Here is a 12178-nt window from a genome sequence, read left to right as displayed (position 1 = left end):
TTACAGACGAGATAATGTGTTGACAGGAAATGTATTTTAACAGTTAAATGAATTCAGATAAAAAGGAGAAAAACAAATAGTCACATTTGTGGAATTGCATTGGGGGTTTGGGACCCATCACATCAATATTTAGAAAAATCGCCCTGACGACTGGGGTATCTAGACATCAATATTGGCCGACAATAAAAAAAAAGGAATTGGAAAGTTATTGAGTCTTTCGTGGAACCCTTATTTTGTGGAAATCTTGCCTTAAACTAACAGCTCAGCTCACTGTGTTGTATTCTGCGTCTGCTGTGTTAGAAATGACTTCCCCTCCCCTGATCACTTGATAATTACGGTAGCACAGGCTGCACATGCAAATCACATGAATACTTGGCATAGTTTAAGCAAATAATGAACCACATTCATCATGTAATTGTTGCTTAATGATATTTATGCTAATAGATTCTTAATATTAGTACAAACCAGTTGCTTTAACTGTGAAGGGGAGCTTACCAGGTAGCACTCGTATAAGAATACTCTCCACCTCCATTAACGTTTTAAATAATGTAAAACTATATAAATTAAAACACTACCCAGGAGGCTGAGTTTAGAGGCATGATGCTGATGACGTGATGCGATACCCTGATTAACAAACAGGGGGCTTATGTTACTTTGGTTTGAACCTTTCACAAATTGTATTAGATTCAGGTTGTCCCTCTTCCCAGACTTCAGAGTAATTGGTTCTTGAAAACAGCCGCATTGACCGAGCCCAACAGATATGGATAATTTGAGGGCGAATGCTGACACAGATATCAGAGAGTATCTATCGCTGATATATTACCAATTAATCATTATCAAAAGGTTATGACGAAGAAATGTAGTTGAAATAAGATAATTTATAGTTATAAACTTTATATATAAAAGTATAGAACTTGAATCAAGAAAATAAACATTCTTACGTGAAATAGAAATATAAATTCACATATTTTCTGCATTGTTTATTCAGTTAGACAAGTTTTATATCAGCAAGCAAATGCTAATACTGTGTGAAATGCTCATATCAACATTTTTTGTCCAAACGATACCTTGATTGTTGTAATAACAGCTTTGTTTAACACCACCAATAAACTGAACTATATTCCCATCTCATGATCCATCAGTTGAAAAGTATATGTGACAGCAACTTAAGGTTAGAAGTTCATTTCATCCAAACATAGAAGAAAGGGTAGAAAACTTTTTGACTTGTTTTCGATGCCGCTATATCAGTTAGAATCAACTCACCAGCTCGCCCCTGTTCCACTCACAATCAAGTGCTCGAAGCATCAACCGACGGGCGAAGAACCTGGCGGCCTCAGCACTGTACTCAATGAGGCTGGATGGATAAATGGTGCCATTACAGAGTCATTAGCCTGGGAGTGATGGAGGCACGTGACACGTTGCCATTGCAAGAGCAGGCATATTATTCTCCAGGGAACATTGAAGTCATTACGTTTCATGATTCTATGAAATTTTATCTGAAACATTCCCTCTAACTTTGTTCATCATGAGATTCTGAGATTTACTGGAACTGGAGGATATGAGTCTTTTGATAATTGTTTTTGCGGTTCTGACAGCATGGATTAATTTATTTGTAGTATTACTTGTTTCTTTTACCCTCTTAGTTCTTATTCAATTAATGATGTGATTTTGTTTCATTATATACTCTATTTAACTCTTTTTAATTTACTTCTAAATGCTTATTTTTGTGTTATCTTATGTTACTTTTGTAATTTGTCATGATGCAATTTACACTTTTAGTTTAAGTACTTTTGCCCTTCCCTTGCATCATTTTGCATACTATATATTGTATGTAACAACAAACTCGCTAAAAACACATTTTGTGCCGCTACACAAGACTGAACATGTTTTTCAAGGACACTCTCTGAAACTGTGTATTCGTATAGACTGCATGCCATTCAAGCCTTCATCAAAATCAAAAAGTAAATCAGGTGGATTATATGGTATGCTGTAAGATGTTCAATGTATTACTGCTGCTGGTGCAGACATACAGGGAATGAAAACTACATACTGGTCATGAATGCGATAGTGAACCATCAATACCACTGAGTACACCTGTCTGATGAAATGTGCACTGCTCTGAAATGTGCATGTGTGCGTGTGTGGTGGGATGATGACAAGCAGAGTGTTGAAGGATCCATATTTTAAATTCCCCCATCTCCAGAGGGGAAGTGCTGGTGAGGAGCTGTTGGCAAACTAAAAAGAAAGAGGGGGATTAAAAGAAGAGGCAAACAGACTGAGAAGACAGAAACCTTGGCAAGAAAGGATGAGGTCTATAAATTATTTGAGTTTTTATGAATGATTGAATTACTTGAATGGGATCTGGAGTCCATTATGTACCACACAGTCACAATTAAATCAAAATATCCTGTAATTCAAGGCCACTAAACAGCTTCTGAAAAGGTAAATACAGATAGAGAGCCGCGGCGTGTCTGTTTTGGATAGCTTTGAATTTGTCAATCATTGGCGATGACAAAGAAGTGGTGAGGAGACAGACTCCTCTCAGGCTGCTGGAGATAAAATGAGTTTTTCTGTTGATTTGATTCTATAAGTTACAGGCAGGTTAGTTCAGGGACTGTGCGCCTCAGGCACAGCCGACAGGATTACTGTTTGACAGACGCATGAAGGTCTTATTAGTGAATTTGGATGAGGACTCAATTCAAACTCCTCCAGTCCAAATGGAATTAGGCTGCAAGTTTCTCTGAGTTAGACTTCTTTGTTTCTTTTTGTTCTGCAGCAGAATACAAATTTGTTCTCTAAAAATCTCTAAATGGGGTGTAATTATTTTTTGGTATAATGTGTGAGTGCTTTTCAGACTGAGTTTTGAGAATTCTTCCCCACCCTTGTTTAGCATTCCGCCAAAATGTCTCGACGGCCAACAGCGAATAAATAGCAGTAGCGTACAGGGCAGTTTCAAAATGTGCCTGCAAACGTCGACACTGTTTAGAGGCTAAATAGTCCCCCCCCCCTATTTTTCAATGCCATTACTAACAAATGATGTTTGTCCTCAGAGTGTAACATGGTTACACCACAGACTTGTTTACTTAAATACCCCCTGCCCGTTCTGTTTGAGGCTTGAGGGGCCGAGGAGGTTTTATTCCTTTCAATAACACAAATATTAGCAATGACAATAAGTAGAAAGCAAACGTGCGCTAAGGCCCCTTAAGGTCAACCAAGCTTCTCCAGATTGCACAGTCATAGATATCAGTCCCCTAAATCCGTGAATTGTTCGCTGGGAAATTGGTGAAATTGTCAAAATACACTTTCATCTTGCATTGTTAAAGAAAGCGTGAAAAAAAAGATTCCTGGATCCTCCCCTTTGTCCAGATCTGTGCCAAATTCAATGGATTCTCGTTTGGCCCATGTTCCATCTTTCCTGCAAGTATTGTGGAAATCTGTTGTTTTCACGTTATCCTGCTGACACACAAACAGGCGTGAAAACACAACCTCCTTCATGGAAGTAACACATTTAAAAATGAATTCAGCAATGATTTTGACCAAAATTGAGTTAGATTCTAACGTCCAGAATCACTGACTCCATTACAGACGCACACACACACAGAACAGGAACAAACTTTGTGAAGAATTTAGAGCAATAAGCTAAATAACAAATACATGACAAAGGACTAGATTATTATTTATTTAGAAATTTAAAAAAAGACTGAATTTCAAACTATTATCCATGAGAGTTAAATTAATAAAAACATGTATTACCATGGTAGTATAAGTGTTGTTCTGGTAGTAACACCTAATTAGCCCTATAGCTGACTGGTTCAAGCTCACCACTAACCTCATTAACGGGCATCAACTCCCGTCTTGTGAGGAGAATTAACGAGTGATATGTTAACATCACTTAAGTCATCATTTAATTGGGCGCACGATCCTTATTGCCAAAGTTTGAAACCCACAGCCTTCTGGCCTTATACCACTGTCAAGTAAAAATACACTTTAATGCAGCACAGATTTGACTCCATCATCCACATGACCGCAATAATTATGCTTCATTCTCCACCAGCACAGACATAATTCCCTTACAGCAGCTAAATTTATCTGGACTGTAATGATCTCAAATATACCTCCTTGTTGGAAGCCATGGGCTGAATCTGCCTCCTAGCCGCCCAGAAGACTATTAGGGCTCGCGAGATTGACAACCTACTAATGGCTGATCTCTGAGGCTTAGGTCGCAGAGATGTTTCTGCCCGGTGTTAGCACATGCTGCCGCGCAAGCCTGTCACACTGTACCCAGACCTCACCCAGCCAGGGTTATGAGGGAGGAGACAGATGTCCAAATAGCCAGCAGGTCCATCAGTCATGAGAATTTTATGTCTTGCGGGGGAGGGTCATGTGGGAGAATCACAGATGAATGCAGATGATACCCATCCCAGCCTCTCTGCTAGTCTAATGAAAAACAAACATTTTCAGCAAGTTTTCTGGGTAATAAGACAGGCGGCCCGAGCCGGATCCCAAACACGATGACAGCAACTTTTTAAAAGTATTACCTCACTATTCAGGCCACCTCGTGAATCCTCAATTCGGAGCCACAACACAACTCCTGGGTTCTGGAAATATCCCTTTTAATTGAGAAAACATTTCAGCATGCAGCGATGTCCTACTTCACTATACATCTATAGCCTAGGTACACATGCCATTAATAACCATTTACAGACATGAATTACGGATGTGCGCACAATTGGGTCCAGAGTTTTCCTTTTACATAAAAAAAAAAAAAAATGTGAGTGTCTCCCCTCAGACATGTTCACAACAACACAGAAATCTCTGCCATTGTTCAGGAGACGGGTGGTGGGGGGTGCAGTGTGCAGGAGGCAGGATGTATCATATAATGATCTTGTGCGGAGATCACAAGTTTTTTTTACACTGGCGTCTGCTCTCAAGTCTCACTTTCTGAGTTGACATCTTCGTCACCGTCTTCTACTTGTATGACACTTCTTTAGCATCCGGAGATACTTGTATTCTTGTTTTTTTTTTCAGTTTTCCATGTGTTGTACAAGTACACTTGCTGCATTCCGGATGCATTCTCACATGGGCTCCTCTAGACATTAACTGGAGAAACTCTGCAGAAAGCCTGAAGCCTCGGACATTTGCATTCTCACATACACACATCACAGCCCCTGATCCGCAGTTCAGTCCATGTATGAAAGCAGTTTAAAGGTATCGTGTTCATTCGACTGGAAAGCAGACGTCTGTACCACATTACAGCTCAACCATGATTTTCCAAATGATGACACTTTGAGGCAGGCATGCGGTTCTTGGTCTCACATTCTTGTGAGACTAATCGATGTGTCACTTTCACAGATTCACTGCAGTACTTTATTTAAGCGTGAACTTTCGCTCATGCTCCTTATGGATGAAATGAGATAACAATTTATAATCTGACTGGAAATATAAAAAAAAAAAAGTATTACAATTTAATGCTTTTGTATTCCTTTTCTTATCGTCAAGCATAGATATATCATAACTGCGTATGTTAATAATCCATTCATCACATGAGGAAAGCCCTACAGAGCATTACGTTTTTTCATGAAGGTGAAATTTGAAACAGTTGATCCCAGACGTATGCTGGTTTTACAGTTGAGATGGAAAAACTGTCGATCAAAATACAAACTAGTGTCAAAACATACTTGTAAATAGATTTTTCTACACAACATTATGCTTAGTGTATACTTGTACATATACAAAATGTGGCTTTAGCTCATGTACAATCCCTCACAACATGTGTAGAGGCTTTCTAGAGGCAGAATGATGAAGTGAATACACCATTTAAAAACCTGCTGTGACAAGATCACAGATGTCAACTTTTGTGAAGAATACACAAAGTTTTTTTTTTTACGCTTCGTGACAAGGACCTTGAATGAGGTTTTTCATACGAGTAATTTTGCAGGTAATCTCACCACATGTGGCAATGTTGCAGTCAGTGTGTGGGTGGCTGCTCAGCATGAAGTTACCATATCTCTAATAGCCCATCTGGCACAGAAGCAAAGGACTGAGCGCACTATGGTTGCAGATCACAAAGTTTAAAAGACAAGTTTAGGGAGTGAAGTCATTCTAACTGGGTGAGATTAAATCTGCCTGTGGTTTTGATTGGATTCTTAACTAAGGAGACCCCTTTGGAATGCTGCCTCTTTGGTTTCACGCCAATGCACCATCAAAGTACTGTTACTTCTGCCAAGGGGGTTATGTTTTTTGTGCATTTGTTTGTTAGCGGGATTACACAAGAACTATTCCGCCAATTTCCAAGAAATTTGATTGGGGAGGATGAGGGTTGGGGTGAGGAATGATCCAAGGAAGAACCCCTTTTGGTGCAGATCCAGATCAGGGACCGGATCCAGGAACTGGTGCAATATGGTGCAGATCCAAATAAAAATCTGGATCTAGTGAATTCAAATCTGGTTTCATAAGGGGCCTTGGAGGAGGTATGCGCTCTATGGAAGTTAATTTGTGAGGCAAGTCACATGAAATACAAATAATATATTATCAATATAGGCTGTGATATCATAGAAACATCTTATACATTTTTGAAGTTATTATGTTTTGTCTTAATATAATACAAATGGTAGGTTTCCTCCATGTTACCCACTCTATAAAGTGTAGTAACCCCCCCCCCTAACTTTTAATATAGCGCCCTCAACATATCAAAATGTAGTGTTAGTTGACCAACATAGTAAATTATGATGGTGAACTTAATGCCTGTATATACAGCACACATAAAATATATGCATCGCTCATTGACATTTTTATTTTCCAAAGGCATTAACCGTTGCTGTGTGTAAGAAAAAGTTTCAGGCACCACTTTTGTAAAGATAAAAAGGAAAAGAATTATTGTAACCAACTTTGGTGCACGGTAACTGCAATAGGGAAACAGTGCATAATGCTGAGTAACAGCCACGCGGTGTGGATGTCACAAATGCATTATTATGAGCACTTTAGCGAGTGTTCGAGGATAATTCACCTATGAATCACAGGGGACAGGAAACGGCTGCTGCACTGTTCCCTGTAGATTGAAACTTTCAAGCACCTCTGGTCCCAATCCATGAAGTCGGCGCAGGTGTTTTGCTTTTAACAGAAATGTATGTGTCGGCGCTCTTTACCTTTCGCTGAATACCTATAATTGTTAACCACATATTCAACTAAAAAGGGAAAATAATGTAGAAAGTGCCATTTGAAAATATCAGCAAATTGTTATGACATAACAGAGACAAAGAAAACTATGTATACTTAAACAGCGTCCCCTAATGGGTTAGAAATAATTATTTGGAAGTGGCAATTGTCCTGAGACTATATACATTTGGGTCTCTAATCATCTAATGTGTTGTATGAAAGAAACTCACCATCGCCCTGTGAAATCTCCATTAGAAATGTGGGCCAAATTAAGGAAGAATATAACTCTCAATGTGCTGATTACAGGGAGCTCTCTCTCTCTGTGCTTCCATTGCTCTTGGCAAACCATGTAATTTAAAAAAAAAGTAGGCCTCGTTTGTTTCTCGCTCTAGACAGCAGATGAGAAATAAACATATGCAATAGGATTACAATGGAAAAGAAAACAAAGCAGCCTTGAGAGCAGTTGTTCACACTAAATAATTAAGCAGTGATTAGGAGGTGGCCAAAGGCTGTCTGGTGGGCTCAGTGGCTGTGGACCCGGCTGAGGGACTCCATTCGCAAAAAAAAAAAAATGCATTCCTGGAGCCGGCAGTGAAAAAAAAATCTCCTACCTTCCACTTTTCCATTTTCCAGTTGACAGCAACTCTTACTGTCCTTACCGTTCTCTGTCTCCCTCTAACTCTGTCTGCGCGTCTTTCTTCAATCCTTTTCAGAGTCTATTTTTTGCTCCTCTGCCTTTTTCATGTGTGTACCCCACTCATCATTTATAAATCCAACATAGCACTGTGAAGACTTGCATTCACCAGCTCCGGGCACTTTTTGATACGCTTTGTTTTCACTTTCATTTAATAATTTCAGAATTTCATTTCACAACCTGCACTTTCATTTGGTAAAACCTTGAAAAAATGTAGTTTTTTTGTTTGCATGAAGTCCTGCACTGCTCGGTGGTAAAATTACTGCTTTTGCTAATGAAGTGCTAATTTAAGCTGTGATGATATTTTAATCACCCAATGCGAAAGGGGAGCTTGTAAAAGCCTGAGCCTGGCAGGAGTTCAGTACATCGAAGCTCTGGCCCCATAGTTGCACATTTGCAAGGATACATACACAATTCCCCGTCCCTAAGTACCTGTGAAGATTGCAAAAACACCACACACTCCTGTGTCTCATTACGAATCGCGGCGTGAAGCCAATCAACGCAACTTTACGATTGTAAATTGAAATTGAAAGCGGCACAAGTGTCGACAGCGAAGAGCCGCAACATTACAGAATGAGAGGCTGAAACCTCAATAAATGAAAACGAAAAAAGAAAGAGAAAAACAATATTGTTTGGCGGATTGAGTTCAGGGATCTTAGATAAAACACATTGCAGAGCGATAGGAGGTCAGTGAGAAGGTGGATTCTGCTGTGTTCTTTTTGCAACATAAAGACGACGCTGTCTCGTACAAGAGAGAGGCTGGAAAACACTCCAGCGAGCACAGAGCCGGTCTTAAAGTGAATGGGGAAGGAGAGGCAGCTCTTTCCGACTGACCAAAGAATTGGCAGTGGCATTGTGCCTGAAACAAGGGCGACAACGTTGACCAACTGCGAGTGGAGTTCGCGTTTCGATGCCAAACTTGCAGCACAAATCAAATAAATGGCAAAACAATATTCCGTGGCATTGCTTTGTCGCACAAATTTATGCAGCCTTTTGGCAGCCTTTACACTTTTGACTGGGGGTGACTGTGACTTTGATGCAAAGGGGCATTTTCACAACTCGGAGTCCAGACCAAGGAAAATTAGGGGGGTTAATTTCGTTGCCACTCTGATATTATTATAGTGTTACTACCAGCAAAATGAACGCCCCATCATTCAAACTGTTGGATTATGGGTATTTAGACCTCCTGTGCTGTCAGCAGCTTCCACTTACTTCCCTTCAACTGTTGTTCAACGCTGTCTCATCTTCCTGAAACTGTTCCGAACATCTGAAGTATCCAAAAAAAGCGTTTTCACACTGCTAACCAACCGTGGTTCAGGACCGACACCACCTTTTTTTGGTCTGGCTCATTTTGACCCAGTGGTCCGGGCTGGGGTCCAAGTCCCCTACACACCTTTATTTTGGCTCAGTCTTAACTTCAAAGTCTGAAGGTCTGGACCAAACAAAGTAGGTGTGAAAAGTCCCCTTGATCTGCAGGAGTATAAGGAACCTGCTTCACAGACTGCCAGTAAATATCCTGGTCCACATGGCAGACTGTAACAGGTGCAGTATTAGGAACACAGAGGGGGGGGGGGGGGGGGGGCGCAACTACAAAACAAGCCATATGCTTTGAATTGTACTGTGCTCACTGTCTGGCCTAAGGGTCTATCACTTCAGTGTATTCCAAGTATTGTGAATGGGGCTGAATGCCATTAAATAACCTGTAGTAAACCTGATGTAAATTTTTATAGCAGTAGCAAGTCATCATGCACAGCAGAGCCTTTAACTCCGTACTGCATGGCATCAAGGTGAGAATGTGCGTATGGTAACTGTGTAAATGTGAAAAGGGTCTTCCTTAACACACTGGAAGGGAAATAGAATAATTTTACCTTCAGTTAATTAAATTTCCCAGGCTTTTCTAGTTTCATTTCTCAATCCTCCGTAATGCTGCGTGAATGTGCAAATATCTCAAGCAGATGTCTGAAGGAGAAAGAGTTCACACGTACCAGATAGCAAACAACGTGTCATAAATATTGACATCTCATTGTGACAGCTGCAAATTCCTAAGTTCCTGTGTGTACCCCCCTCAGCAAACAGAGACAAAGACAAGCACGCACACGCCAGCACACACACACACACACACACACAAACAGCCTTTTGTGTCAACAGATCCGGAGTTGTGTTGAAAGCTCGTACAGTAGCGAGAGCTTTCGACACAACTCAGGATCTTCTGTTGACACGGGGGACCGTCTTCCAGGGAAAATACCGACTGCCACAAAGAGATGCTGGATTTGTTTTCCGGGACCTGGACTGACCCTCCTGGTGCTCCTGTGGCTCAGCGTGTCACACATCTAGAGAGTGTTTGCATGAGAATGTTGAAAAGATGTTTCAACAGCACGGGAGTGAGGTGAAATCTGCAGTGTATGTGGACAACAATGCATTTCTATACGTTTCTTGGAAGAAAGTTTGTCATCCAGAGACACGGACGGCCACGAGGATTTTTCACCCGATCCTTTGATTCACTCCCTCGACAGCATCGAGCTCATCTTACTTGTGTTGCTACGGGAGATTACGGCAACATCTTAAAGGTGAGTGATGTCCGGATGACAGCTCAATCTCATAAACAACTGGGATGGGCTTGAAGTTATTCAACACTGTCGGTGGGGCCGTGAGTGGCCGAATCACTTCATCACGAGTGCCAATCTACCTCTGGCTCTAATGTAATTAGTGTGGATCTTCTCTGCCTGCTCTGGCCTTTTGTTGTTTGATAAATGTAATTAGATGAAATGTGCATCAGTAAGCGAAGGCACCAGTCTGAGAAATGCGACAAGAAAGTCGGTGTCATTAACAAAGCGGCAGAAAATGCACTCAACTCAATTCTCCTTGAAGGAAGGGTCAAATTGCACGCGCGCACACACACACACACACACACACACACACACACACACACACACACACACACACACACACACACACACACACACACACACACACACACACACACACACACACACACACACACAATCTGTTAAGATGGCTGTCATGAAAATGTGAATATTTTTAATTCCATTAATTCAATTCTTTATCTGAACTGCCAAACAACAAAATCGCTTTGTAACTTCCTGTTTACATCCACGTAGGTCCTAACTGAAATGAAAGAAGTCAAAAGTGTATTTCATCATAATTTTTATTTGAATTATTGAGCTATAACCCAACGAGTTCACAGTATCCTTGACCTTAGATGTTTGACCACAAAATTGAATCTGTTAATCCTTGAGTCCAATTGGACATTTGTGCAGTTAATGAATGGTGCTGTTGGATTTGAAGTCACAGTGACTCTGACCCTTGAGCACCAAATGTAACCATTTGAAATTTTAAAGGGATGTCCTCACTGCGTTTCTTAAATTATATCATATTCATGAGAACTGCAAAAGCTGTTGCTGGATACAGAAGCACAAAACTGATTTGATGCTTTCCTGACTCCCCAAACAACATCAACAGACATTTTTGGTCTGCTGTGTCATGTAAAACGTCTCATGCTGTTCCATGCAGAGCATAAATTTGTGTTTTGTTTTCTTTGCTCAGCTCATAAGCAACAGACACATATTTTCAGTGTGCCTGTCCATCCCATTCTCGTCAACGTGATATCTCTTATACCTTTAAAGTTGGCACAAATCTTTACTTGGACTCAAGTATGAAATGTTTAGTATTTTCTAAGTGTGTTTAATGTTATTCCAGGTTGAGCATTGGGATGAGCCGGCAGAGATGAGATAGATTTGTTGAAACATTGCAAGGCCCCTTTGAAACACTTAAGGATTTAATTTGACAGGAATAAACAGCGCAATCAGCTAATGGTCAGTTTAACCCACTAGGGGGCCCTTGGGCTGTAATCAGGCATAGATCAGTTCACAAGAAGAAATCTGTTTCAAAGTAATAAGGTGGTCAACTGATCCCCTATAAAACAAAGCTGAAAAACGACATGCTGCAAGGGCAGAGTCTGATAGTATAAGAGATATAAAGATACAATGCAAAAAGAGGACTAGGAAAGCAATGAGATTTGAAAACACACACACACACACACAAACACACGGGAAGGAGTTTGGATAAATCAACTCATTACACAATTCACAATGAGCCCTTAGGTGGCACCACACTCAAGAACAATCAATAAAAAATACAAATGCTGTTGAAGAGGATCATCAGGCTTGAATGGCTGCGTGCAGTCAGTAAAAATACAACGTGCAGCAGGTTGGAGGACACTGAGATTTGAGGCCTAAGAACGATTGTGAAAGATGTCAAGCTAGAGCGAGTGAAAAGGTATATAATGAAGATAACGATTATACAACAGAT

The sequence above is a fragment of the Hippoglossus hippoglossus genome, chromosome 12 (genome assembly GCF_009819705.1).
Source record: "Hippoglossus hippoglossus isolate fHipHip1 chromosome 12, fHipHip1.pri, whole genome shotgun sequence".
Lineage (NCBI taxonomy): Eukaryota > Metazoa > Chordata > Actinopteri > Pleuronectiformes > Pleuronectidae > Hippoglossus > Hippoglossus hippoglossus.
Note: the sequence above shows the minus strand (reverse complement) of the source record.